This window comes from Chelonia mydas, chromosome 10 (assembly GCF_015237465.2).
Source record: "Chelonia mydas isolate rCheMyd1 chromosome 10, rCheMyd1.pri.v2, whole genome shotgun sequence".
NCBI classification, from domain to species: Eukaryota; Metazoa; Chordata; order Testudines; family Cheloniidae; genus Chelonia; species Chelonia mydas.
Genome location: NC_051250.2, coordinates 44,281,209 through 44,308,560, shown reverse-complemented (window position 1 = coordinate 44,308,560; position 27,352 = coordinate 44,281,209). Strand labels below are relative to the sequence as shown.

Sequence of the window (27,352 nt, the reverse complement as noted above, 5' to 3'; positions counted from 1 at the left end):
TCAGAGTACCTCAAACTCTATATCGCACTGATCCTCCCAACATCCCCATGAGGGGGGTACCATTATTCCCAATGTACAGAGAAGGCACAGAGACAGCAAGCCACTCACCCAAGGGCACTAAGTGAATTTGTGACAGAACAGAGAGTTGAACGGAGGTCTCCTGGTCCTACACTAATGCCTTCACCACTGGAATGTCCTTCTTACCCACCCTTAAGCTTGTCAGAACAGCACCAAGGGCTGCACCCCTTGCTGGACTGGGCTACTGCAGCGCGGACGAGGCCGCAGGCGCCCTGGGGCAGCATTGTTCCCTACCATAGCACCGGTGCTTTCCGGCGATAATGGCGGTGTTCTCGTCTGCCCAGCAAGGTATTGGGTCTCTGCAGCAATAACAGTGCCTTACCCTTCCCCCCATCCCGCGGGGCACCGGGCCCCTCCCCCTTCCCGCGGGGTACCGGGTCCCCTCCCCCATCCCGCGGGGTACCGGTGTCTCCCCTCACTCTGGACAAGGGTCACGAATGAAATCCAGCAGTTGAGCGGCTGCACTTCCGCATAGTAACGGAACGCGGTTGTTAGGGAGTGTCCGGCGGCGCGGTGCCCCGGAAGCGGTTGTGTGGTGGCCGAGCCACCGCGCTCGGGTTTCTCCCATAGGGCGCCACTCGCTTAGGGGCGTGTCCTCCGGGGGTCGTTTCCGGTTCGGCCCCTCCCCTTAGTGAGAGCGAAGGGGAAGCGGCCGGGCGCCGAAGGCGGAGCCGCCGGCGGGGGCGCAGGGAGAGCAGCGCCCGGGGCCCCAGCCCGCCGGGCCGGGGAGGAGCGGAGGAGCTGCCGGCGCTAGGTACTCCAGGCGTAGCGGGGCGGGACCCTCAGTGGGGGGTTGTGGCTGGCGAGGGGGACCGGTGGCTCCGGGGGGTCTGGCTGTTTGTCCGTCCCTCTATCCACCCAGTGGGGCCGGGCTCGGCTGCAGGCTGCTCCTAGGGCCTTGGGGCGGCCGGGCGCTCCCCGGTCTGTCGGGTACGGGTCTTCGGCAGGGCGAGCGGAGGGGGGCCCTTCCCCATGCGGGTGGGGTCCCGGGGTGGCACTTCCCGTCGTTGTGGCTGGGGGGCTCTTTCCACCGTGTGCGCCCGAGCTCCGGTTAATCGGGCCCATTTGTCTTCGGGGACGGCTGCAGGAGCAGCAGGCTTTTATGGGCTGCCTTGTAACACGTACCTGACCTTCCTCCTCCGCATCCTTAAGCTGCTCGTACCCTGGGGCTCCCAAATTTCCGTGGGCCAGACGTGTTGGGAAGCTGGGGGGCTCTGCGTGTACCTGGAGGTCTGGAGCTCTACCTTGTTGGGCAGGCATGTGGGCTTCCTATACCATGGAGACGACAAAGTCTCTTGTAAGCCTTGTTGATACAGCTGCTTCTGGACAATTTCCCCCATTGCTCTGTAGTGCCTGGGCTAACAATGAGGTGGGAGTACTGGTGTATGATTGGTAGCTAATGCACCAGGAGCAGGCTGCCTAGATCTGCTCAGATCATTGTAAAAATGACAGTTGTAAAAATGATGGTGTGATGCTTTCATGAGGTGTCATACCATCGCTAGCTTCACCAACCGTGGGAATATTCAGAAGTTCCATGTTGATGTAGCCGTGGTGGCTGGCAGATCCTGGGTATGCTTCATTTGGCCAGTCTTGGCAGTCTGTTGTCAGTAGATCTTAAAATCGCTGGGTTATTAGCCTTCATTTTTAGGCTACTACAGGTTAAATTACTTTAACATAAATTCAACTGCAAGATGGCTTCTTTGAAGAAGCCTCATAAACAGGCTTAGGAGTCCAAATGGTTCCCCACTAATGAGTATTCAGAACTGGGAAACAAGTTACTCTCTTGGTAGTTGAGCTATTCTCTCTCCTGCAGACTTTTTCAATGGATTGTTTGTTCCTTCTTTAATCCTGGATAGTTGAGTACATAATTTGCAGTGATCCTTTATTACTTACTTAGAGGCTGCAAATTAAATTAGGGACCCATTGTATTATACTGTGTACAGATGCAAAGACAGTCTTTGCACTGAAGAGCCTGTGGTCTAAATAGACAAGATGACAAAGGGTGGGATCAGAAAGAAAAACAGTGATTTGCCCAAGGTTACACAGTAGATGAGAATCAGGAGTAGAACCTGGCCGCCTGACACCCAGTCCACCTGCTCTGTCCACAAGACCACAGTCTCCTGAGTTAAAAGGTTTGTCAAAAGGCATCTTTACCTGTTGGAGATTTACCATCTCACTAAGAGGAGTTTACATGATGTGGTGGGTTTTGTATTAGATATGTTGATCTTATGATTTTAATACTAAGGTGTGTGTGATGCATGTGGCACTATACAAGTGGAACGCCTGAAATTATTGCAAAAGATGCTACAGTTAAAAACAGTGACATGCGCATCAGATGGTATTAGTTGATTTAGCATGGATCTGAATAAAAAATTAATATCTTAAGATTAGAAGAGTAAAAACTATTCTTAATACTTGTGTGAATGAGATAAGAGTGCTTGGTTTGAAAGCTTAACTCTGATTCAAATATAGACTTAAAATTTACCCCCACTTTAGTAATACAACTTTATTTCTAACCTCTTATTAGAATGTAATATAGGAAATCAGTTCATTGTAGTATATTTTAATCCAAGAGATAGTAAAGTGTTTGTATCAAGTGCAATTCTAATTACTAGAGAGATAGGAAAGGAGTACTTGTGGCACCTTAGAGACTAACCAATTTATTTGAGCATAAGCTTTCGTGAGCTACAGCTGTAGCTCACGAAAGCTTATGCTCAAATAAATTGGTTAGTCTCTAAGGTGCCACAAGTACTCCTTTTCTTTTTGCAAATACAGACTAACACGGCTGTTACTCTGAAACCTGTCATTATGCTAGAGAGAGAGGGTGTGTGAGTATATTTTATTAGACCACCTTTTGTTGGTGAGAAAGACAAGCTTTTGAGCTTGCACAAAGCTCTTCAGGGACCAACATGGCTACAACATCACTGCATATTTCTAATTACTGGCAGGCAAAATTATATTCATGCGGTTGTACATTTTGATGCAGTGTCAAAGCTTTGGGTTGTTCTGGTATTAAATTTTTCTGTAGCATTTTGACTTTATTTAAAATGTATTACATTGATAAAATGAAAACCAAATAATGCTGTCCTGGAGAGAGACAGACCACCTTTTTTTATCTGAGGGGAACTTGCTCCATAGCTCTTAGAAGAGGGGAGTCTCGTTTAAGAAAGTTGAATATAAGGAAGCAATAGGATGAAATGCTTTTAAGCATACATTAACAGCTTGTAAAATTTGCCACCTTTCCCACTCTTCAGACCACATAAGAGTGGCCTTGCCTTAGAGACTCCCTTAGAGTCTATTTGTAAATTACTGTTTGTCATAGCCTGGATCTCAGACTTGATTTTTATCACAGTATGTCTTAATCATTGTGTGTGATCACTACATGTGCAGTCTTCCTTACTCCTACAGCCCCTTCAACATTTGTCCCTTCCTCTTTGGTAAATTAGATATTTACCATGATTTTCAGTCACAAGCAAACAGAATCCACCCATTGTGCATTTACTTCTGTTTAATTGCCATATTTTCAGTACATTATTGATAAGATATTTGCCAAGCTGAAGTAAAGGATGCAGCTAATGATTTTAGGAAAAGAGTAAACTGTATGTACACATTCTGAAACCATTATAAAAGGTTAGGAGCCCTTTCCCACAGAAGCATGATAACATAGCCAAAAAATTCTTTGTGTTTCTTAAGGTAAGTTAACTTTCTATGGGTGGTAAGCCAACAAAAGCCATAGAGAAAACCTTGCTTTTTACTAGTTGCATCAGTAGCTAAAGCTTTGCCTATACTAGGAAGTCTTAGCACAAATTTCCAATGTTGATGCTTTCAGGTCAGGTGGTGGTAGTAATGGTGTGTATCTATAACATCCTTGGCCATTTGGAGCCCTGCCTGTGTCAGAGCTGAACTGAAGGTTCACAGGGGAAATATTAGTGAAAAGTCCTTGTGTAGGAAAAATAGCCACGGAAGAGGTTAAACTTGTATACCATTCAAGGGACACTGAATTTAAAATAGAATTCTTTATCTGTTGAATTAAAATAGTCTTGGAAATCTAACTTGTAAAGCTAAGCTTGGAAAATAGCTATGTATAGCTAATGGCTGTATCCACACTAGTTTTTTGTCAAACATTTTCCAGTCCCACTTACACAGTGTGGCTTCTCTGGTGCTAGCAACAGTGGCTAGTTTAGTGTGGAGAAGTATCCTCTGATTGCTGGAGTTAACATGACATCTAATCCCACTCAGAACTTGTCTAAATAACAGTGTTAGAAATGCTGTATGGAAACCTTGGGTATGCCAGCACTGCTAATGTTTCTACCACTGGTGAAACTAAATCAGTAAATCATTGAATCCTTCAAGATGAAAGATGTTATATGGATGTCAAAAGACTATTCTTGTATCTCTAGCAAAAAGTTGATGAAGAAATGTAAATATATTGACCTTGTTCTCTGAACTTCAGCGAATAGTGGGTTCTAGATTCTGGCTTTATTTTTGTGTCAGGCTGGTGACTTATTCATCTGCTGGATGTAAACTGTCATTTGGCATGTACACACAAGTCTGTTGCTGACTTGATGTAGATTCCCCAGTATAGATTCCTCTGTCCCTCACTTTTGTAGTAGAAGAGATGCTTTTTAACAGAGAGCTTACATGCTTCTGTAAATTATGTACACCTGTTTTATCAACCGATTTCCATCCAGTGTGAAGTACCAGGCTCCATGTACTTTAAGAAAGAAACTGCTGTGCCATCATTGAAAGGTTTACAGATTGAATCCCACATGATACCAGAGTCTGTTCAAGTCTGAAACAGGAAAAATGTTGGCCCTGTGGAGGTCTCAGATGGCCTATGTGCCATGCTGTACCTCTCCCACCAAAGTGTTTTTTAAAGAATGGGCAAAATTATTTTTCTAAAAATGTGTGGGTTAAAGAGCTATCAAAGTTATTTCAGCTGCAGCAGTCAAAGATGAAGTATGGCCTCCTAAACAGTGTAATTCAGGACTGTTCCCTTTTTTTGTGGAAGGACTCACAGTTGCAGCTGAAAGGTGGTGATTAGCTTCATTGTTTCTTTAATTCTTTTCATTCAGTTATCTGATCATGATAGGAACATAGGAATTGTCATATGGGATCCTGTAGATGTGGAGTAACCAGTCTTCCATTTTACGTCTCCTAATTTTCTGTAGTTAGAGATTGGCTTAAATCATGAAGCATTAGGATTACTACATTTTATAACAGTTAATGCTAGTACATTTTATAGCTGTGGACATTTATATTGCTAACAAGACTATCCAGTCACTTTTTGAATTTTACTTAATTTTTGGCCACTGTGACATCATGTGGTAGTGAGTTCCATAATTTATTTTATTAAACTTTTTGCTATTGTTATAAGGATATGAATTAAGTGTAAATTTAAATTATTATATTTGCTCATCTTATTAACATTAACCCAATTCACATTTTCACACAAGTACAATAAATCTCATCCATAACTATGACAATTGTTTTATATAAGTTGCCTACTAATTCAGTCTTATTTAACCTGCTAAGAATTAGGAAGGCCTTCTCTCTTCTCTAGAGAGAAACGGCATGAATACAGTTTGGAAGGTGTAGTCTATAGACTGCAGCACACACTGTCCCGATTTAAATAGTTATTCCACCTTCTCCTGAAGAAGCTACCTTATGATTATATCTGTCTATTAGACCTTGTCAGGGTTCCTTCCCCACTCTGAACTCTAGGGTACAGATGTGGGGACCCGCATGAAAGATCCCCTAAGCTTATTTTTACCAGCTTAGATTAAAAACTTTCCCAAGGTACAAACTTTGCCTTGACCTTGAACAGTATGCTGCCACCACCAAACATTTTAAACAAAGAACAGGGAAAGAGACCACTTGCCACCCCACCAAGCCCTACACTCCCTTTCCTGGGGAAGGCTTGATAATAATCCTTACCAATTTGTACAGGTGAACACAGACCTAAACCCTTGGATCTTAAGAACAATGAAAAATTAATTAGGTTTTTAAAAGAAGAACTTTAATTAAAGAAAAGGTAAAAGAATCACCTCTGTAAAATCAGGATGGAAAATACTCTACAGGGTATTTAGATTTAAAACACAGAGGATCCCCCTCTGGGCAAAACCTTAAAGTTAGAGAAAACAGGAATAAACCTCCCTCTTAACACAGGGAAAATTTACATAAAACAAAAAATAAATTAATTCGCCTTGCCTGGCTTACCTACACTGGTTGCAATATTGGAGACTTGGATGGGTTGAAGAAGATGGATTTTTGTCTGGCCTCTTTCAGTTTCAAGAGAGAACTAACATGTAAACAAAGAGTACAAACAAAAGCCTATTCTCCCACCCAAGATTTGAAAGTATCTTGTACCCTTATTGGTCCTTTGGGTCAAGTGCCAGCCAGGTTAGCTGAGCTTCTTAACCCCTTACAGGTAACAGGATGTTGCCTCTGGCGAGGAGGGATTTTATAGCACTGTGTACAGAAAGGTGGTTACCCTTCCCTTTATATTTATGACAGACCTCCTTGAAGCTTTCCCTCTACAAATAATGTAAGTGATAACCATCTGCTAAATGAAAGGGAGTACTTTACAGACTAACATTTATTTGAGCATAAGCTTTCATGAGCTACAGCTCACTTCATCGGATGCATTCAGTGGAAAATACTGAATGCATCCGATGAAGTGAGCTGTAGCTCACGAAAGCTTATGCTCAAATAAATTTGTTAGTCTATAAGGTGCCTCAAGTACTCCTTTTCTTTTTGCAGATACAAACTAACACGGCTGCTTCTCTGAAATCTGTCATCTGCTAAATGTGTCTTTGTATGGGAATCATTTGCGTTGCTCTGCTTTTGCTTATTGCCTGGTAGGTCACCTTTAAAAGACCCATTTATGTTTGATTGACCTCAACTTCATGTTTGCATATTTATTTTGTTCGATCTCCAAATATGGTAGCTTTATCTATATGTGGTTATCTGTCACTTTTCCCAGTGCAATTGTTTCCCCATACCTTATTTCTTAATGCCACTAAGGTTGGGAGATCAGTCCTTTTACGAAAATGAGCTCTGACACATACGTGCTAGTGTTAACTGTTATTAATTGGTTCTTCCCTGAGTCAGTAACCTCTTTTGGATTGTAACCTAATAGAATCACTGTGGATTGTGTGGGTAATCCAATTTTAGTTAAAATTAGTTCCTCAGTTTATGATGTGCAGATAAAGTTTCATTTTATTGGCTTTGAATCTATCTTTTAATTTCATTGACTGTCCCCTTGCTGCTTGTGTTGTAAGTGGGCAGCTTCTGCTCTCCCCCTCTCATCTTTGCTATACCACTCAGTGATTTTTTTACCTTAAAGGATATAAAATTATATCTCCCTAGTTTCTCTTCATATGAGTTTTTCCATGCTCCTGATAATTCATGTTGCCCTTTTCTGACCCTTTTTAATTCTGTAATTTCTTTTGAGATGGGATGACCCAGTACCGCACTCAATATTCTAGATGAGGCCACATCATTGATTTAATAAATGGCATTAAAATATTTCTATTTTCTGTCCTGTTCCTTATGCTTCCTAATAACTTGTCTGTATTATGTAAATCTTGATACAGTAATTATGTAAATTCACTTGTCTGAGACTTTTATGAAAGCTGTAGAGTATTCTTTCTACAAAACTATTGCTTTATTCTAGTTTACAAACCTACAGTTTTGGCCGAGAGCTGAGACCAGGTTAATCAATTCAGGCTGCAGCAAAAACATACTTTGAAACCTCATGGTAGCCCATTTTACATAGTGTCATCTTTTAATACCATTCATTATACACAGTTAAGATGTATCTGGTTTAATATCAATTTGCTCACTTCATGTTTGTGTAGAAAACCACATTTGTCATGTAACAGTGACTGCTTATGGATTTAAATTGCTTGCTTTTGTCAAATTCATATCTTTATCACTTATAGGAGCAACAATATCTGGTTCAGTAAAAAGATTAAGTAAACATTGTTCACTAGTGGAGTTCACCTGTGGGTCACAAATCCGACTATACTGATTAAAATCTTCATTGAAGAGAGAGTGCATTATTGTACAGTAGGAGCTACACAAGGTTAACTGGAATGATAGTTGGACAAGACTAATAAATACAAGCTTCATTGTGAGAAGAGGAGTCTGTGTATCCAGAAGTTTTACTGCTTGCTCATATGAAATCCAGGTCAAAAAGAGTTTTATAGCTATGAAGAGCCCTGTCTTCAAAGAAAATTTTTTAGATAAAACATTGCTGGAAATCTTTTAAAACAGAGGCGTTAATGTTCAGGTATAGTATGAATTTGCTTTTCAAATATCTTCCAGAGATTGGTTTGCCATCGGGTGAAACTGCTTTATCTTTAACATCTGTGCAGAATGTGTGCAATGTACTGGGGGTAGTTCAGTTAAATTTGCTTTTCATAAGTAGGTTCTCAAAGACTTTATAGAGGTTAGTATCATTACACCCCTCTGTGCCTCAGTTTCCCCTTCTGTAAGATGGAAAGTGACTTGTCCAAGGTCACACAGTAGGCTACTGGGCAGAGCTGGCAATAGAACCCTGGTCTCCTGAGTCCCCGGGCCTGTGATCTGTCCACTAGACAGCGATGCCTCTCACAAATTATCATGTCCTCTGACAAAGCAGGGACGTGATTTTATCTCTGAACTATCAACATACAAGGCAAAGACCTTAGTTTTGTGCTAGGTAGCAGTCTCATTTAACCTCTGTATTTCCTGAATCTTTTATTTTAAGGGAAAACTGGCAACCTAAGAATTTGCAAAAAGAAAAGGAGTACTTGTGGCACCTTAGAGACTAACCAATTTATTTGAGCATAAGCTTTCATGAGCTACAGCTACTCTGAAACCTAAGAATTGCCTTTCTGCTTGAAAACTCTCACTAATAGTCTGTTTTGTAACATGGTAGGATGCGTACAGCTGAAAAATTTAGAGGGGAATTTTTTTTTCCAGTTTGTTTACTTGGTACTTGTTGACAGTACTCCGTGATAGATTCATTTTCTGTTCTTCCTGCTTATGTGGGTGTTTTGCAAAGCAAGTATGGATGAGGAGCTCCTTAAAATAAGAGTGTGATTTGTGAAACCTGGAAATTGAGGGGGAAACACAGGGGCAGGTATAGTACCTGAAATGGCTTTTTAATTGCTTTTTCATATTGTCTGTATTTCAAGTTCAAGTCAAGGTTAAAGTTCTGCAGCAACACTACCTTTGCCAAGATGTTCATAAATGTTTTTGGTTCCTGTGTTTCTTTAAAATGTGCCTTAATTTATATAAAGGTATAGCATAAATTATATAGCTGTGCAATGTGTAAATCCTGTAGAAATTGTGTTTATTTCCTAGTTCTTATCTGGACAAGCATATAATGTTGCCTTAATGTAGTTCTTGCTGTTAATTTTCCATTTTTAAAGACATAGCAGGGCAACAGTGCACCTGTTTATACTGTGAGAGCTAGATCTTGGCAATGGAAAAAGGTAGAAACTAAACCTCTTTAGATAAATTTAAGAGTTAGAGCACGCTAACATTTGGGAACATCCTAAAACCAAGTGGTAACCATTCTACATATCTACAGTTTTCTATGCTCTAACATTGACTGTTGCTGGGAGAAGGAGAATTATGCTTAGATCAAAGATTTATAATTTTTCTCATGGAGGCTGTCCCAGTAGCATTCTTGGGCCTGTCAGAGGAATATTCTTTATGCTGAAGGGATTAGTTAGTGGACTGTCTTGTAAACGTTAGATGCTCACTAAGGATGCCCATGAATAATTTTTTTTTTTTTTTTTTTTGGGTCAATGGCTTCTAACCTTACTATCTGATCAGTTTTCAGATTTGACTGTGGACGTATTCAGAATAAGTCTTTCTTACATGCCAGCTTTCAAAGTTCAGGATCCGTCTCTGTGTGTGTATTTTTAAAGTAGCTTTATTCCAAGACCAAGCATGGGAAACTCCAGCTTAGAAGTATAACTTAAGTTATGTAAACATGATTCTCTCTCCCTTCACATAGCCCCCTCTACTATGGGAGGAGTGCCTCAAGTACTTCATTTTGTGTAGCTTTTAAATCTTCTTTCTTCTGAGCTATCAGAGTAAAATGCTTGAATATCATCAAAGGTTTTCTGTTTGCATTTGGGAAGTACTTATTGTGGGAAAACTAGGTTGAAAACAGTTTTTTTGTATCTAAACCTGAACATGGTGGGTTGTAACTGAAACTTTCTGGTAGCCTTAATTATGGTGTACAGTGCAATATACTATTGATGTGGCCTAATGAAAGAAAGTCTTGCTGTCTGATTATAACAGATTATTGCAATGCATAGAAGAGCAACTAAAGTGTTGTCTTCATGAAAGTGAAAACTTGGATGCTACCATTTAACACAGGAAATGATAAAATGCTACTTAAATATGTCACTGTTCACACAACCAAAAGGGGTGTGAAATGACTGCATACTGAAAGTGCAGACTAATTTGAGATGCATACTGTTAATTCAAGGCTTGATGGAGAGCCAATTTAAAAAATCATATGAAAGGATGTACTAAGTTCTGGTTCTGTTAACCTAGAAACTAAATATCTTATCACTGCCTCTTCTAAACTTATATGCAGTGTTGTAGCTGTATCCCACCTGGTCTTCTAAACTTGACATTCCACAGACTGAGCTCTGTAGAGGATTCCCATACACTGCCTTAAAATGGAGTTAAGGTTATAAATGTGTATAGTTCATTTAAATAAATGTTCAAGTCTTTGTGTATTCTTACTTGTGGGATTGACTCCTTCCTTTGAGTTGTGGAATCTTCTAGAGAACAGTTTCTTTTGGGACACTCTCTTTGTGTGCAGTTAACTTGAGTAGCCCACTTGTCAGAATGCCCACTATCAGCAATACCCAGCTGCCATGCAGTCACAGGGTCTGGCTATGCCCAGCCTGTAACAAGTCTCTTGGGATTGACTCCTTTAGTGGGCTGCGCCCCAAGGACCCACACAGTTCTGTTGGGACAGGCCTATGGTCTCCCAGACTGGGCCTTCGGCACTAGTGATCTCTGTCTGTCTGTCTCTCTGACTCCCTCCAGCAAATCCAGCCAGGCCAGACTCCTGCAGGAGTCTTGTGCAGTACCCCTTCAGGGCACAGTGTTCCCAGTGTGTATTTACAGCGGCACAGGCAGCCTTTTCAAAACCAGATTAATCATTTATTAGTCACCTGGTGCACACAATCGGAAAGATTTTTAGGTCAGAATAGAGGAATGAAGGTTAATATATAGTCCAGTCTGGTCAGGCCACAGCCACGCTGTAGTGAAAGTCTATTTTCAGTCCCTCTCCGTGTGTGTGTGTGTGCGCGCGCGCGCGTGAGAGTGAGAGACCTCCTTAGTTAGTCAGTTCCCAGGTGAGAAAGCTCCAAGCTTAACTCCAGAAAGCAACAGGCAGAGGGGCCTGGCATCTTGAGGAGTGGTCTTTTCTCAGCTCCCCTACTGAAAGGCAGCCAAATCTGTGAGTCACTAGAACTTGATTGTGTCTCTGACCCCCTTGTTGATCTGGATTGGTTTCAACTGTTCCTTGATAACTCTTCAATTCATTTAGACAGAGAGGTGACACACACACCTATGTCTGTGAGGGTACATCTATAGTACGAAATTATTTAGAAATTATTCTATTTGAATTTTTGGAAGCTGTTTTATACAGTTGGTCTTGTGTCGCCACTAAAGCGCAGAATTCAGCGGATTGCGTCCACAGTACCAAGGCTAGCATCGAATGTTGGAGCGGTGCACTGTGGGTAGCTATCCCGGAGTCCCCGCTGCCCATTTGAATTCTGGGTTAAGCTCCCAGTGCATGATGGGGCAAAAACATTCTTGCTGGTGTTTCTGGGTGTGTCGTCACAAAACTACGGCGGACAATTGTTTCGCGCCTTTTTGGTGTGCAGATGCCATACTGCTTTGTGCAGAGGTGCACCGCTGCTCTCCTGCTACTATTAATCCACCTTTCCAGCTCAGCTCTGCTCAGCCATCGTGAACTGAGCAGCACAGCTTCCGCCACCAACTCTGCTCTCTGGTTATTGCCACGCTTCCGAGCTTCTCCATATTGTCTGTCCTGGGCTCTCACCTCCGTGAAAGCCACAGAAGACAACCATTTTCAGCTGTTGTTCGGCTACCGTGAACCAAACAGCACAGCTTCGGCTGCCACTCTGCTCTCCTACGTTTCGCTCCCTTTTTCCAGGATTACCTGTGCAGGCGCCATAGCCATGGAGCCCAATCAGATCTCCACTGCAGTTTTGACCATTGTAAATACCTCGTGCATTATCCAGCAGTATGTGCAGTACCTGCAAAACTGGGTGAGGAAGTGCCGACAGCGCGATTACTATATTGATGAGGACATGGACACAGAAGGCACGGCATGTGGCAGTTGGGAGATCATGGTGCTGTTGGGCCAGGTTCATGCCTTGGAATGCCAATTCTGGGCCCGGGAAGTAAGCACAGACTGGTGGGACCGCATAGCGTTGCAGGTATGGGATGATTTCCCAGTGGCTGAGAAACTTTCATATGCGTAGGGCCACTTTCATGGAACTTTGTGACTTGCTGTCCTCTGCCCTGAAGCACAAAGACACCAAAATGAGAGCAGCCCTCACAGTTGAGAAGCGAGTGGCCATAGCCCTGTGAAAGTTTGCAATGCCCGACAGCTACCAGTCAGTCGGGAATCAGTTTGGAGTGGGGAAATCCACTGTGGGGGCTGCTGTGCTGCAAGTAGCCAACGCAATCATAGACAAGCTGCTATCAAGGGTAGTGACTTTGGGAAATGTGCAGACCATTGTGGATGGCTTTAATGCACTGGGGTTCCCTAACTGTAGTGGGGCGATAGACGGAACGCATATCCCTAACTTGGCACCGGACCATCGGGGCGGCCAGTACATAAACCGCAAGGGGTACTTTTCCATGGTGCTGCAAGCACTGGTGGATCACAAGGGATGTTTCACCAACATCAGTTTGGGATGGCTGGGAAAGGTGCATGATGCTCTCTTCTTCAGGAACTCTGGTCTGTTTGAACAGCTGCAGGAAGGAACTTACTTCCGAGACCCAGAAAATTACTGTTGGGGATGTTGAAATGCCTATAGTTATCCTTGGGGACCCAGCCTACCCCTTAATGCCATGGCTCATGAAGCCGTACACAGGCACCCTGGACAGTAGTAAGGAGCAGTTCAACTGTCGGCTGAGCAAGTGCAGAATGGTGGTAGAATGTGCGTTTGGATGTTTGAAAGCGCGCTGGTGCAATTTACTGACTCTGTTAGATCTCGGCACAACCAATATTCCAGTTGTAATTGCTGCTTGTTGTGTGCTCCACAATATCTGTGAGAGTAAGGGGGAGACGTTTATGGCGGGGTGGGAGGTTGAGGCAACTCGCCTGGAGGCCAGTTTCACACAGCCAGACAACATGGCGATTAGAAGAGGGCAGCAGGGCGCGCTGCACATCAGAGAAGCTTTGAAAGCCAATTTCATGACTGGCCAGGGTACGGTGTGAGAGTTGTTTGTTTCTCTTAAAGTTACCCGCCCCATATATATATAATAAATAAAAGGAAATAAAGTCACAATTGTTTAAAAACCGTTCTTTATTACTTGTTGCACAAAACATTGAGAGAAATCAGAAGCTAGACAGGGGATGGGGGGGTATTGGATTAGGGGGATGGAGGAGGAGGGAAGGACAAGTCCAGAAACCAAATGAAAATTTAGGATATACCAGCTTTCTGCTGCTTGTGCAATCCTCTGGGGTAGACTGTGTGGGTCCCCGTAGCCTCCCCCCGTGTTCTTGGGCGTCTGGGTGAGGAGGCTATGGAACTTGGGGAGGAGGGAGGGCAGTTATTCGGGGCTGCTGTGGCAGTCTGTGGTCTTGCTGCCTTTCCCGCATTAGATCCACCATACAGCAGAGCATGTCAGTTTGCTCCCCCATGAGCTTGACCATAGCATCCTGCCTGCTCTCATCGGTCATGTCCCTCCTCTCGTCGTATTCATGTAACACTTTATACGACTCTTCAATTGTTTTCCTGCACACATTCAACTAGGCCCTGTCAGTGTGGGAGGACTGCATGAGCTTGGCAAACATGTCGTCCCGAGTTCATTTTTTCCACCTTCTAATCTGGACCAGTCTCTGCGACGGAGTAGATAGGGGCCTCATTGAAACATTTTCACCTGCTGCAGGAGGAGAAAAAGGGGAGGGGATAGTATTTTAAAAGATACGTTTTAGAGAACAAAGGGGACACTGTTTCTCAGTGAAACAGGCAATTCATAGTACACAGCACATGTTCTTTCTGTACAAGGTCTCATTTTGCCTCTTATACTGAAGTGCCTGCCACTTTGGTGTGAGTAAGCCATCACATGCAGCCAGGCATGCCCCCTGCTCAACCATTTGGAGTGCAGCATGGTAGAGAAAATTGAGAGACTGTCTGTGGCATCTCCCTTCCTGGTTGAGTCCTGTGTAGAAATCTGTGCCTGGTCTGTGGCGATTCAGGCCCATCTCAAGTGGTCAGGCTGGGGCAGGGTTTCCTGAGGCCCCCTTCCCTGGAAGTAGTGACAGCATCTCAGCAGCAAAATCCCCCATGCCTGGCATAGGCAGCGGCTCTGGGTCCAGCCCAAGTGGCAGCTTCCACCCCCCACCGCAAGTGGAGGAAGTGTACGTTGAAGCACTATATCAAAAATCCAGGACATCTTCCCATGCTCACAGTGATGACTTGCTGTAGAGCAGCTCCCCAGCCCCTGCTTCATGTTTATGCCTCTGCACTCTATAAATCAGTCAATTCTCCCTTCATTTTGTTAGGCTAAACAAGCCAAGGTCCTTAAGCCTCCTTTCATATAAGGTAGGATCTCCATTCCTCTTATCAACCTAGCAGCCCTTCTCTGCACCTGTTCCGGTTTGAATTTAATCCTCCTCAAATATGGGAGACCAGAGTTGCACATGGTATTTCAGATGAGGTTTCACCAGTGCTTTGTATAATGGTACTAATGCTTCCCTGTCTCTACTGGAAATAGCTTGCCTGATGTATCCTATGACTGCGTTGGTCTTTTATAGGGCTGCATCACATGTATGGCTCAAAACCATCCTGTGATCAACCAATACACCCAGTTCTTTTTCCTCCTCTGTAGTTTTCAACTGATATATTCCCCAAATTATAGCAAAAACTCTTGTTATTAGTCCCTAAATGCATGACTGCACTATTAAATTTCTTCCCATTTTTATTACTCCAGTTTTCAAGGTCATCCAAATCTATGACCTTCCAGTCCACTATATTGTCAGTACTTCCAAATTTGTCATCTGCAGATTTTTATTAGCATACTTCCAATTTTTGTGCCAAGGTCATTTAATGAAAATCTTAAGTAAAATTCGTCCCAAGACCAGTCCTTGAACTACACTATAACCTCCCTTCAGTCTGACACTTCACCTTTCCGCATAACTCGTTGTAGTTTCCCCTTAACCAGTCCTTTACCCGCCTTTCAATTCTTGTATTAATCCCCATCTTTTTCCAATTTTAACTAATGTTGTCCCACATAGGAATTTATAAAATGCTTTACTGAAATGCAGCTAGATTAGATCTCTGCATTTTCTTTGCCTAGAAAATCAGTTACCTTCTCAAAGAGTTCAGGTTGGTGTGGCACGAACTCTTTCATAAAACTATGTTATATTTTATCCCAATTAACATTTTACCTCAGTCTTCAGTTATTCGCTCTTTCAAACTTTGTTCTAAGACAAGTAAGGTCAACTAATGGGCCTGTATTTTCCTGGATCATTTATTTTTCTTTCTTAAAAATGGTGTGAATTCTCCAGACATCGGGTATGATCCTGAGTTTGTGGAGTCATTAAAAATCTTTTCTATTTGGCTTGCAGTTTCATTTCCCAGTTCTTAATGTTGTTGGATGGAGATTATCTGGACCTCCCGATTTGGTCCCATTAAGATGTTTGTGTTTGGCTTCCACCTTGGAAGTAGTAATTTATACTTCCATATCCTTGTTCCCATTACTCACCCTGCCACTGCCCCCAAGCTCTTCATTACCCTTATTAAAAACTGAGGCAAAGCATTCATTTAGGTGTTGGGCCATGCCTGGATTATCTTGAATCTCCATCCCATCCTCAGTGCTTAGCAGTCCCGCTTCTTTCCTTGTTTTCTTTTTATTTATATGGCTAAAGAACCTTTTATTGCTTTAATTTCTTTTCCAAGATCTGATGCTGTTTGTCTTTTGGCAGTTTTCACTTTTCCCTTACACTTTGTGACCTTCAAGAGGTAGAACCATCCGTTCCTTTGTAGGCTTTCTGATTTTTCTTAATAACCTGTCTGAGATATTTTGATCTGCAATCCTTCCCTGCATTTCTCTCTTCCCCTGCACGCATGCCCATCCTCTCCCCCGCCACCACCACCTGCAGGCTTCAGATACTTTAAGTCAAAGTTGCAGAAACTAATTCCAAGCTGCCTCCGTATTCAGATCCTTGAGTTCCTCAATTCAGTCTACTTTCCAATCTCATTCCCTTAATTTTTTTAAATGTTGCCCTTTAGAAATCAAGGACCCTAGCTTCAGACCTTTTTATTTATCCTTCCATTTTGTTTAAACTCAGTTAATTCATGATCACTCAAACCAAGGCTGTCCCCTACAACTAGCTCTTGTATGAGGCCCTTGCTACTTACCAGTACTAACTCTCTAAAATGGCATCACATCTTGTTGGTTCATTAACTGTTTGGTTAAGAAATCTGACTATCACAACCAGGAATATCTGGGCCCTAACTTTATTACTAGCATTTGTCCTCCATTCTATATCTGAGAAACTAATCACACAATTCCTGGTAATATGTATTTCATTTAAAAATGTTAGGTCTCTGTCCATATCCAAATTGGATCATGGGGGTCTGTAAACAGACCCCAAGCACTATTGTAGTGGAGACTTTCTTACCTTTCTTCCCCAAAGTGATTTTGAACAGCTTTTGTTTTATTGATTCCGTTACTTCTAAATTCTGTAGTCAGTCTATCTTGCCATTCATATACAGTGGTACCCCACCACCTTTACCTTTGTCTTTCCTGAACAGCACATACCCTTCAATATCTGTATTCCAGTGCTGATTACTGTTGTATTGTGTTTCCATTATCCCTGTAATATCTGGTTTTACTTCCTGCACCAGTAGTTCAAGTTCCTCCATTTGTTACCCAGGCTTCTTGCATTGGTGCATAGACATTGTAGTTGATTCTGCTTGGCTTCACCCAGATTCTTCCCCTGATTAGGTAGTCATTTTACTGCCACTGTTGTTGTCAGTGATATTGGCGCTATCTTTCCTCTTATTGTCCATTCTCCTTCCCTCTATTGTTGTTGTTCTCCATTGCTAGAGCTTGTTTTAGTTAGTTTTCCTTTAACTCAGTATTAGAATCAGGCATGGAGATTACATAAGCATCTCCGCTGAATTCCATTGCCTGAGCCATCTGTTGATCATCATAATCTTGTCTCACTTTCGCTGTCCTCTAGTTAGAATCCCACTGAAGATCACCTGAGCCTCTATTTCTTTAAGTGTCTGTCTCCAGCCTGGTGTAGTCTTCCTTGATGCATCCCCATCGCAGGGTAGGTACCCTCCATCAGGCAGGTTGGGTTGTGGGGGAATTAAAATAGAGCTTGGGTGGCCAAGTGGCCTAGTCTCCCAAGTTGCCACAACAGCCCTGGCTCCTAGGGCAGCGTGGCCCAATGGTCGGAGAAAATGCAGCTGCCCTTTGGTGCTGGACAGTATGGCCTGAGTCAATGGGAGTACCCTTTGCGGCAGGGCAGTGTGGCCCGATGGCCAGAGTCAATGGTACTACCTTTGCTGCAGCAACCACCAATTAACTCAGCCTTTGGCCATTGCCTGCCTGGTTTGAGCTAGAAGGTGAAAAAGATCTTTTTGTCAAACCACCTGGTTGTTCTTGGCGGACTTAAATTCCCGATGTAGTCTGGTTGCATGAAAAGACCACCCAGGAATGAATTGTTGACAATCTGATGTATAGATTTCTTAGCACTGGCAAGGACTTCATCCCAGAAAGCTTGGTAGATGGCACCTATGTAGTTCCAAATATCTGGCTCTGAGTCATTATCCACGAGTTGGAAACAAATTCTATGTTTTTGGAGGCTGCTTGTAGTTGGAATTTACACTGACCCACTGAAGGTAGTTTTCCAGCTGTTTTAATTGAAAACAAAAAAAGACACAAGGTCAGCAGAAGATGGACCTCAGGTTCTTCTCCTATGGAAAGCGGGTGGCTACTTAGGAACATGTTGAAGTTACAGGTCGACTGTTGACACCCGGCTCTCTAGCCTTACTCCATCCAGATTATCCTCATCGTATCCCCAGTGGGAATGGTGTGAATTAAAATTGCCACAATAGACTGAAGGTCCTGAGGAGGTGGATAGGACTGGAGTTGGCCAGTTGGCAGATGAAGACTTATAGACGCTGTTAAGAGTCAGGTCCTTCACTCTTACAGCTGTCCATTCAATAACATCACATTTGGTGGTGAGACTGGAGTTGCTAGAATATCTTCCCTGACTGGGAATGCCATCCTACATATTGCCTGTGATGGAGACAACAGCAAAACCATGAACTGATAGTGTCAGTAGTAGTGTTTCCTAAAGCAAGATGATGTGCTTAATGTTCTGAAGCTAGCTGAAGGAGGATGTATCCCTCTTGGTCACGGAGCTGTCCTGGATACTGAGATGCAGCACCTTGAGAGCCAACTCCAATGCTAAGTTTTGTTATGCTGCCCCTGAAAGGTTCCCCATTGGAGAACTCCAAGCTGTATTTGTCTTTCTATTTCTTTTTTACTATGAGAACTTGAGCTCTGATTTTGCATTTTTGTCTACATTTTGCGAGCTCTGTCTACCAGTGCAGTAAGGGGACCAAAGACTTCCTTTGGACTTCCTTCCTTTGGACCTCCAAGGGTGGAGCCTGGTGCCTGTGGCATGGAATCAGCCTAAGTCCAAGAATCTCCCTTGAGTAAAGCATGGGACCCTGGGAAATCCCTTCCTGGACCCACTCCAGCCCAACCCTCCAATCCTACAAGCAGCATGCTCACCCTGAGAAACCACAAGGTCCTCCCTTTCTAGGGGGAGTGTCAGTCTGTATCCACAAAAACAACAAGGAGTCCAGTGGCACCTTAAGTTGCCACCGGACTTCTTGTTGTTTCAATCTGAAATGTCTCTATTTCTGAGGAGGAACAAGGGAGGTATAAGAAAGCGGTCTCTCATGTTCAGACCCCTCTAGGTGCCACACACAAAGCATTAAAGGAAGGAGCTCTCCAATCCTCTTCATCTAATGAACAGTGTGATTTTTATTGTGGGGCTCTGTCAGTCTCTCCTGTTGACACTATTCAACTGTGGATAATTTAATTAGGCATAGGTCCAGAGCGTGACTCTGTGGCCTAGGGGAAAAGGGCACCCAGCTGGGAGGTAGGAAACCCAGGGTCCAGTCCCTCTGCTCTAGTGACTTTTTTTCATTATTTATCCGTAGTGGAACAGCTTCCCCAGTAGAGACTGAGGGAGCCCCAGATCAGAACATCCTATAGCTTAGTAGTTAGAGCACACTCTCTTGAGAAGCCCTTCTTTTCCTCAGGCAGAGGAGGGAATTGAACCCAGGTCTCCCATATCCCAGGTGAGTGCTGAAATCATTCAGTTTAACCCTCCCGACATTGCTGTAGCAAGTGTCTTCACTGTGGTGCTACACTAGTACAGCTGCAGCACTGTAGCTGTGCCACTAACATCTGTGGTGTAGACAAGCCCTATTTGTTTTCTAAGCTCCCAACTGCTGTCGGTGGGTTGCAGAAAGCTGTGGGCATGAACATATCTTAATGGCTCAATCTGTGTTGCTTGGAAAATTCTGAACTTTGATATTGATGTTAAAAATCAGCTAGAAGTGGTTCTGCAAATGCTCACATCAGAGCTGAGTAACACTGGATTGCTATTTGTCTTTAGCTTAAAAATGTAAGTGCCTGCAAAAACTATTTTTTTACTAGAAATCAAAGCATCTCGAACTTCCTTTTTATAGGCAGCAGAAACTAATACAAAAAATTTCCTTCCTGACCCCACATTTAGGAAGTTGCAGGTTAGAATTTTTGATTTTCAAATTATAAATCCAGGAGTTCATAATGGAACAGGCTAGTGTGTGTGCCTACCTACATCGATTACCTGCTACTGCAATCTAACTGATCTGGGCTAATTGCCTGTGCAATTATTCAAAAGGCCGAGGTATGTGACTTGCAAAATTTTATATTTTTGTTTGCTCTCTGTTCTTTCCTTTCCATCACAAGCAATCTGAAATGAACACAAGATGCTAGGGAGTTTTGACAAGTGTCACTGGGGAAGGGGAACTGAAGTAATCTGGCAGTCAGTTTCTCTTCAGTGTAGCTAGATATTCAAATATCCTGCTGTGTTGCTCTAACGCTCATTGGGTTGCTTTGACTGTATTTTTTTTCTTGATTAACAGTTCTCCCTGTAAGCTGCCAACAATATCCTGTCGGCAAAGAGAGACTCAAATTTGTTCCTGAAGGAGTTTGTTTACTTAAGATCTGAGGGACCAGTCAGAGTTCTAAGCGCCATACAATAAACATTAAAACAGAACCTTTAAAAGTAAAATGAAAAAAACCAAGTTTAAACAGACATCCAGAACCAAAGGATCTGTCACAAGGGCAAATGAGAGAGTCTTTCAGTCAACACCCCACTAGCTGAAAAGGATCTGGTCCATATTTTTGGTGTGTTTTAGGGAGGAAGGGGAGAGCTAACGTCTAGAGCCCTGTGTGGATACAAAATTTTTATCCACATCTGATTCACAAACATGGTCTGTGGATATCTGCAGATTTTCAGGGCTCTACTAATACCTGAAATGAGAGAACGATGAGGAGCATGGATGGTGGTGCAGAGATGAGCAAAAAAAATCAGGGTAAATTTGTCATAACACATGGAACTTGTATCCTTCCATAAAAGGATCATGTATGGACTCCTTTTTGGAAAAGTTCCATGGCAGAGGATCTTTGACCAAGGAAGTCTTGCACTTGGATCAAGAATTAGATTTACCCTGGCTGACTGATCCAATACATGGGTGAAAGGCCTATCATTTAAGTACTTAAGGCCTGGATTATGAAGGGCTTGGCTGCAGTACTGATATCAAGACATTGAGTTATAGCATTTTGGGTATTGGTATGAGTGTGGGTGAGAGGATGGGCACATACTTGTTAAAGAGCAAGTTAGAAGTCTGTTTCTATTTCTAAGGAAGCTCAGGTAAAAACATTACATTGACTTGGCATGAAGGTTTGAGGATGTCTTCACTTCCTTACCTATTTGAAGGCTGTTAGCATAGTATTTATGGTATATTGAAGCAATTGTACAACCTTGTCTCTTAAAAGCCTATAAGTGGCTGTAGAAAGCTCCATTTCAAATGTTCAGCATTGGAAACTTGGATACCAAAATTCCTTGGCCTAGATGGAAGACGAGATTGTGAAACGTACATGTGTTGTCCAAGTTTGGAAAAAGAAATCTGGACAAGGGAACACTACCTTGTGACATGCCATCTCATATGAGACAAAGATCGCATTTTACAAGTCTCTTAAGGGAAGACCTTGACTATATGTTTTTGTTCCTAAACAGGCCAGACACCCAAGCAGAGAGCAATACTCCTGGCCAGCTAAACAGGCTCTCTTTATGTGACTCTTTGAACAGTACAAGCTAAACAGTATATAACATTGTCTGCTGTATTGCACACAGTTTCTTTTCTTGTGCAAGAAATATTGTAAAGGTAACTTCCTTATGTTGGTTGTACTGACAGAAATTTTTGAACAGAACTAAGCTAATTGCAAACGAACACAGGCTTTTGGAATGCAAAACCATCATGAGAAGTCTAGAGAGACTTGAAGAGATCTGGAGTCGGAAGATGATGGAACCTGTTAAAACTGCTTGGTTAGAATTGTCTGTATCTCTTTGTCTATTGACCACTTCCCGCATAACCTAGATAAACCAGTTAAATTTTAAGCACCTGCTTACTAGGATGCAGGTTTTGAAAAATAACTTGCTTTGAGTTAGGAATCTTTCCTGAATCAGTGCAACCAACTCTCGCAGTCTCGGGTTTCATGGTTTAAAAAAATAAAAAATTCTAGTCTCTCTATATATTCTGAGAATTTCACAAATGTGAATCAAATGAAAACATAAGCAATGACGCGTTCCTGATTATGCCGTTGGACACCTCCAGCGCTGTCACTGGAATTAGAGGAATGGCAACTACTTCTCTTAGGACTAGGGTGTCCTGGGGACACTGCTAGCCCAACTGTAGATGGGAAACGATAGGGGGTGCCATTCTCTTGATCGGAGGCTGAATTACTTCATCAGAGGGTCTGCATGTCTGTCTGTCTGACATTATCCCTATGAGGGGGGATTGTGTGTGAGACGGGGGAAGTGGTGGCAGGGCACCAAATATTGGAGTGCTGCTATGGTGGGTGAACAGGGCCTTCTTGTGTCTTATCTCATGGCTCCCTTTTCTGGAAGTAGGCTCAGATCGGGGTCCAGAAGGAACATAAGAATGCCATACTAGATCAGAACAGTGCTCCTGCACTCCAGTATCCTGTCTGTGACAATGGCTAGTCCAGAGAAAGGTGTATGGTAAACTTGCGGAAGGCAGTTATGGAATAATTTGCCCACAAAGCAAGCCTAGTCTTAAACCTGATTATTTAGATGTTGTCTGAAACAGAAGGGTTTATGAATATTCAAAAATTCTGCATGTTCAGAATTTTTCTTATCACTACTCATATTTTTTAACATTAAAAATATCAGTCCTTTTTTGAATTCTGCTAAACCCTTTCCCTTGATGTTCTGTGGCAAACAGTTTCACAGGGGAAAAAAATGTTTTAGCAGTTTTAAATTTGCTGCCTTTCCATTTCATTGATTGGACCCTTGTTCTGAAAGAGGGTAAATAGAAAATGTTGATCTGCCTTTTCTATGACATTCATTTTGTATGTCTTTATTTGTAGCTCTATTCTGCTCAGAGACATCTACCTTAATCTCTTTTCACATGGAAGCTTTTCTGTGCCTGTGATTGTTATTCACTCATGTTTGGATTCTTTCTGCTACATTCATTCTGAGATAAGGTGACCTGGACTGAAAACCAGATGAAAGGGATGCCATTGATTTAAACAGTAAATCAGAATTCTAAGATTATGCTAACACGTTGCCTGTTTAACTACTGCTGTATGTCAGGCTTTGTTACATAAAGAAGCAAAAAGGGCAGAAGCCTACCTTTTTTCTTCCTTTGTGGGTCATCTTTAAAGCTTAGCTGAACTTCTCTGCTTTGGTTAACCTAATCTGTAAAGTGTTCTGAGCTCTATGGATGAAAAGCACTGGGTACGTTCAGAGCGTCATTTTTAATCATAGTTTTGTCAGTACGTTCTAGCTACCAGTTTATATTCTACCCATCACTACAGTATCTGTGCAGTGCCTTAGTCATCTAGCACATAAGTGTGTAAGGATAGCCATCCCTCCTCTTCCTTGTGTAGGAGAGGTTTCAGAGTAGCCATGAGCTGTAGCTCACGGAAGCTTATGCTCAAATAAATGTTAGTCTCTAAGGTGCCACAAGTACTCCTTTTCTTTTTGTGTAGGAGAGTTATTTAAGTTAAGTGAAGTTGAAGTGGCTGTTGTTTCATTCTGTTATTTACTTATCCAAGGAGTTCCACAGTCGTGATGTTCTGTTCCTTATAAATATATTTGACACTTGTTGACATGACCTTTGACATTCTTATTGTTCCAGAGAACTGTAATTGCTATGGGAAACTATGAAATGTGACGCATTTTATGAGGTATCCTGGGCCAATTGTATTGAGGGCTTTGAAAAGGAATTGAAATCTTCACTCAGTGTGAGCGTGGGAGCCAGTGTAAAGTGTGGAATGTTTGAAAAATCTTATTGGGCCACCGCGTAAACAGGGCACTGTATTCTGAACCAGTTAAACCTCTTAGGTAAGGGGTTTCATTTCAAGGTATAATGCATTGTAATAGTCAACCCTGAAGATACAAATGAGTAAATCACTGTGGACAAGTCCAAATAGGGGCACAGTCTCCTTGTACAGCTGCAAAAAGTTCTTGCCACCTACAGGTATCTTGAGGAGGGAGAGATGAGGAGTATTCATTAGCAATGAGGAATCCAGAAAGATCCTAAGATAAAGGACTGTGAAGCTGACAGGGCAGTCTCCCTCTCTTGTGGTGACAGTAGGTAGTAACAGGCTCTCAAGTATCTCAATCAGCTGCTATTCATTCAGATGCTGATGTAGCTTTAGTATTGATGACTGAAAAATGGCCGTGTTTGCCATGGATGTAGAGCTGGTTGATGCTTTTGTACTGCTAGAATTACTGCATCTCTAACAGCTGCATTGTCCCCGGTGTTCCTCTAAGACAGGACAGTGTTCTATGATTGTACTGAATACTGCAGAGATCTGGCAGCATACATATGGATGTTTTATGGCTCTTGTCCATGAGTGAAGTCCTCATTCAGAGTAGTCTATTCTGTCTTCATTATCTTGCATAACTTTCCTAGAAGTGGGAAGTTAGACACCATGTGGTAGCTTCAAAGTCTGGCTCTGTCAAGCAGTGTTTTAAATACAGGCTGGACATTTGCATGCTTTAGGGTGGCTAGTAGGTGTCCTTCCTCAAAACAGACTTTCAGAGTAATGGTCCCACATATGCTTTGCTCTTTCACCAGCTAAGAAGAGCATGTATCAGTCCTAGGGGGTAGCTTGAGTTTCCTATATTGCCTCTAGTATTTCCTGTTGTAAATGGGCCAGTGTTTTTTGAGAACAAGTTCAGTTACAAATTTTCTCAGCTGTGGACCTGTTATCAACCTGTCCTGCTACCTGACAAATTTAGCATAGCTTGCTTCTTCTCAAATATCCACTTCTCAAATAACCACTATATTCAAAGACAATCAAAGGGGTGGGATGGAATGCAAACCGTATGAGCAAAGGCTTAAGGGAGTGGGTGTGTTTAGTTTGGAAAAGAGGATATTAAGGGGGGACATGATGGCAGACTTTCAAGTAGTTGAAGACCGCTATAAAAAAGATGCAGAAAAATGATCTCTTGCCACAGAGGGCGGGACAAGGGGCAATGGGTTCAAACTACATGATAGCAGATTTAGATTAAATCTCAGGAAAAACATCTAACTGTAAGAACAGTAAAACAATGGAACAAATTTAGGGAAGTCATGGAATCTCCTCCAGTGGAGGTCTTCAAAAAGAGGCTGGGTAGCCTCTTGTCTTGGATGGCTTAGATACCACAAATGCTGTATCTTGGTAGGGGTTAGACTGGATGATCTTTGCAGTCCCTTCTAATCCTATAGTTTTATGATGCTACATGTTTCACCATCTGAGTCTCCATCCTTATAACATGGTGGGAAATAAAGTGAAAATCCTTGATGGCACCAATTTATTTGGGTTTATGCAGAAAAGGCAAGTGGGCTCCCACTAGTTAAAACTTGCTTTTTGGATTCATTTACTAAATGCTAAAACAATGGTACTTCAAATGATTTTAAATAGTGTATACTGAGGATTCAAATTAATTCAGACTAACCACAGTTTAGGTCAGCATGGGTGCAGGCCAAACAGGCTTTAGACAGTCTTGGAACTGACTCTCATAACTGGTTTATTAACATTTTAGCCCTAGTTCAGGTGGTGATGGATGGAGATAACCTTATGTTGCTATTTGCATAACAATCCCTTTCCTGTTTAGACCAGAGTTAAATAAGCAGTGAAAGGGTACTGGAATAGTCTAAGACAAACACCTGTAGTCAGTTTCTAATCACTTCAGAGTGATTACAGAATGAATGAACTTTATACTCCTTAGTTTGTATATTACACTGGTTATAGAAGTGCAGATTTGATCACATAGAAATGTTATGCAAATTACATATAAGGATCCATAGTATTAGCATAGTTAATTGAACACAACTGTTGTGGTAAAGGTTTTATTTGCTGTTACTGTCAGTATTTACAAATACAAGATAAAGGCCTAATCCTCCTTGCAGTGGTTATAGTCCCATTGAAATAAATGGGAATGCTCATTCAATTTAAGGGGATTGTGGGTTACACTTCAAAATGGGAATGCCTGGCTTTTGCAAGCAGCAATATTGGTGACCTAGTAACTTATATCTAAATTCAGAAATGTAACGGGGTTCCTGATTAACAACATTGCCCATGTAACATGGGTGGTGATGATGAAACAGCCTTTTTATGACTTTTTTGGTATTAACAAAAGCATACTTCCAGATTAATGGAAGATGAATAGCACAAATAGTCTATAGATTATGCAGTCTACCCATAAAATACAACTCTGGAATATCTTCAGGATTATACCCTTTTATGGCACTCCATTTCATATAGCGCAAAAAATTTTTTTTTTAAAGTGTGAACTTGAAAGGTTAAGTTTAATTCTTGGTGAAAACAGAGTTCTCCTTTTGTCTAGGCAGCGTTACTTGCTACCCGTTTGAGGGCAAATGTAAAATATGCAAAGGGGCTTGGTGTTGGATGCTAAGGCATTGTTTACACAAGACTTCACTGTTAAGAGATTGGACTCTGTATTGTCCACAAATCATTGGTTTTTTGGTAATATTTTAATTTATTCATAAATTTTAATTCCTGATGGTGCTCAGCAAATAATGCTGCTTAGTTGGTAACTCAACCAAACATAGCTCCCACAGTGATATTCACTTTTCTGACAGAAGGGGGGATATCTTCTACATCAAGCATTAAAACCAATCCATTGTTTCCTAGACCCTCATTCTGGAGACCAGATCCCTCACTTTTTCCTATGAAAACTGGAAATTTTCAGGGAATTGTGGGAAGGCCATTAGAAGACTATTAGCTATTTTTGCCTGTGTCCTTCCTACAAAAGGAATGAGTTCCATCCCAAATTACAGCCCTGGCTTTGCTTTAAGCTAAATCCCCCTAGGTAAACTAGTTCAGGCTTAAAGTGAATCTGGATGAGTTTTTTCCTATGTAAATGGTAGGGGAGGTTTGGCTAACACCCAGGTAAGAGCCTGCATTAACTATGCAGTGAATACGTAACCTAAATGATAGTTGAAATGAGATTACCAAGACAAAGATTTTTTTTTTTTGTACTGTAGTAGGTAATGAACTTTTCAGAATGCAGTATATAAGGCATAACTTTGTGTAACAAAAGTTCTTAAAAGTTCAAGCTGCTTCTTGGAGTAGCTTATTCTGGAGCCCACAAGGGGAGAGGCAGTTCTTAATTTAGTCCCAAGTGGCACACAGGATCTTGTTCAAG

The 27,352-nt window shown here is 42.2% G+C and overlaps 1 protein-coding gene across 9 annotated transcripts in view; it reads left to right on the top strand.

Annotated features, from left to right (window-relative positions):
- The first annotated feature begins 687 nt into the window (after positions 1 to 687).
- The window catches only part of CSNK1G1 (casein kinase 1 gamma 1), a 266,160-nt gene continuing 239,495 nt past the window's right edge, over positions 688 to 27,352 (top strand). For 6 of the 9 annotated variants that reach the window (XR_006284098.1, XR_005227197.2, XM_037911576.2 and 3 more), the window contains exon 1: positions 695 to 832. The gene's annotated coding sequence lies outside the window, so the exon portion shown is untranslated. Of the gene's footprint in view, positions 833 to 27,352 lie in introns of all 9 variants that reach the window. The other 3 variants (XM_043523202.1, XM_043523201.1, XM_037911573.1) reach the window with 1 other exon arrangement.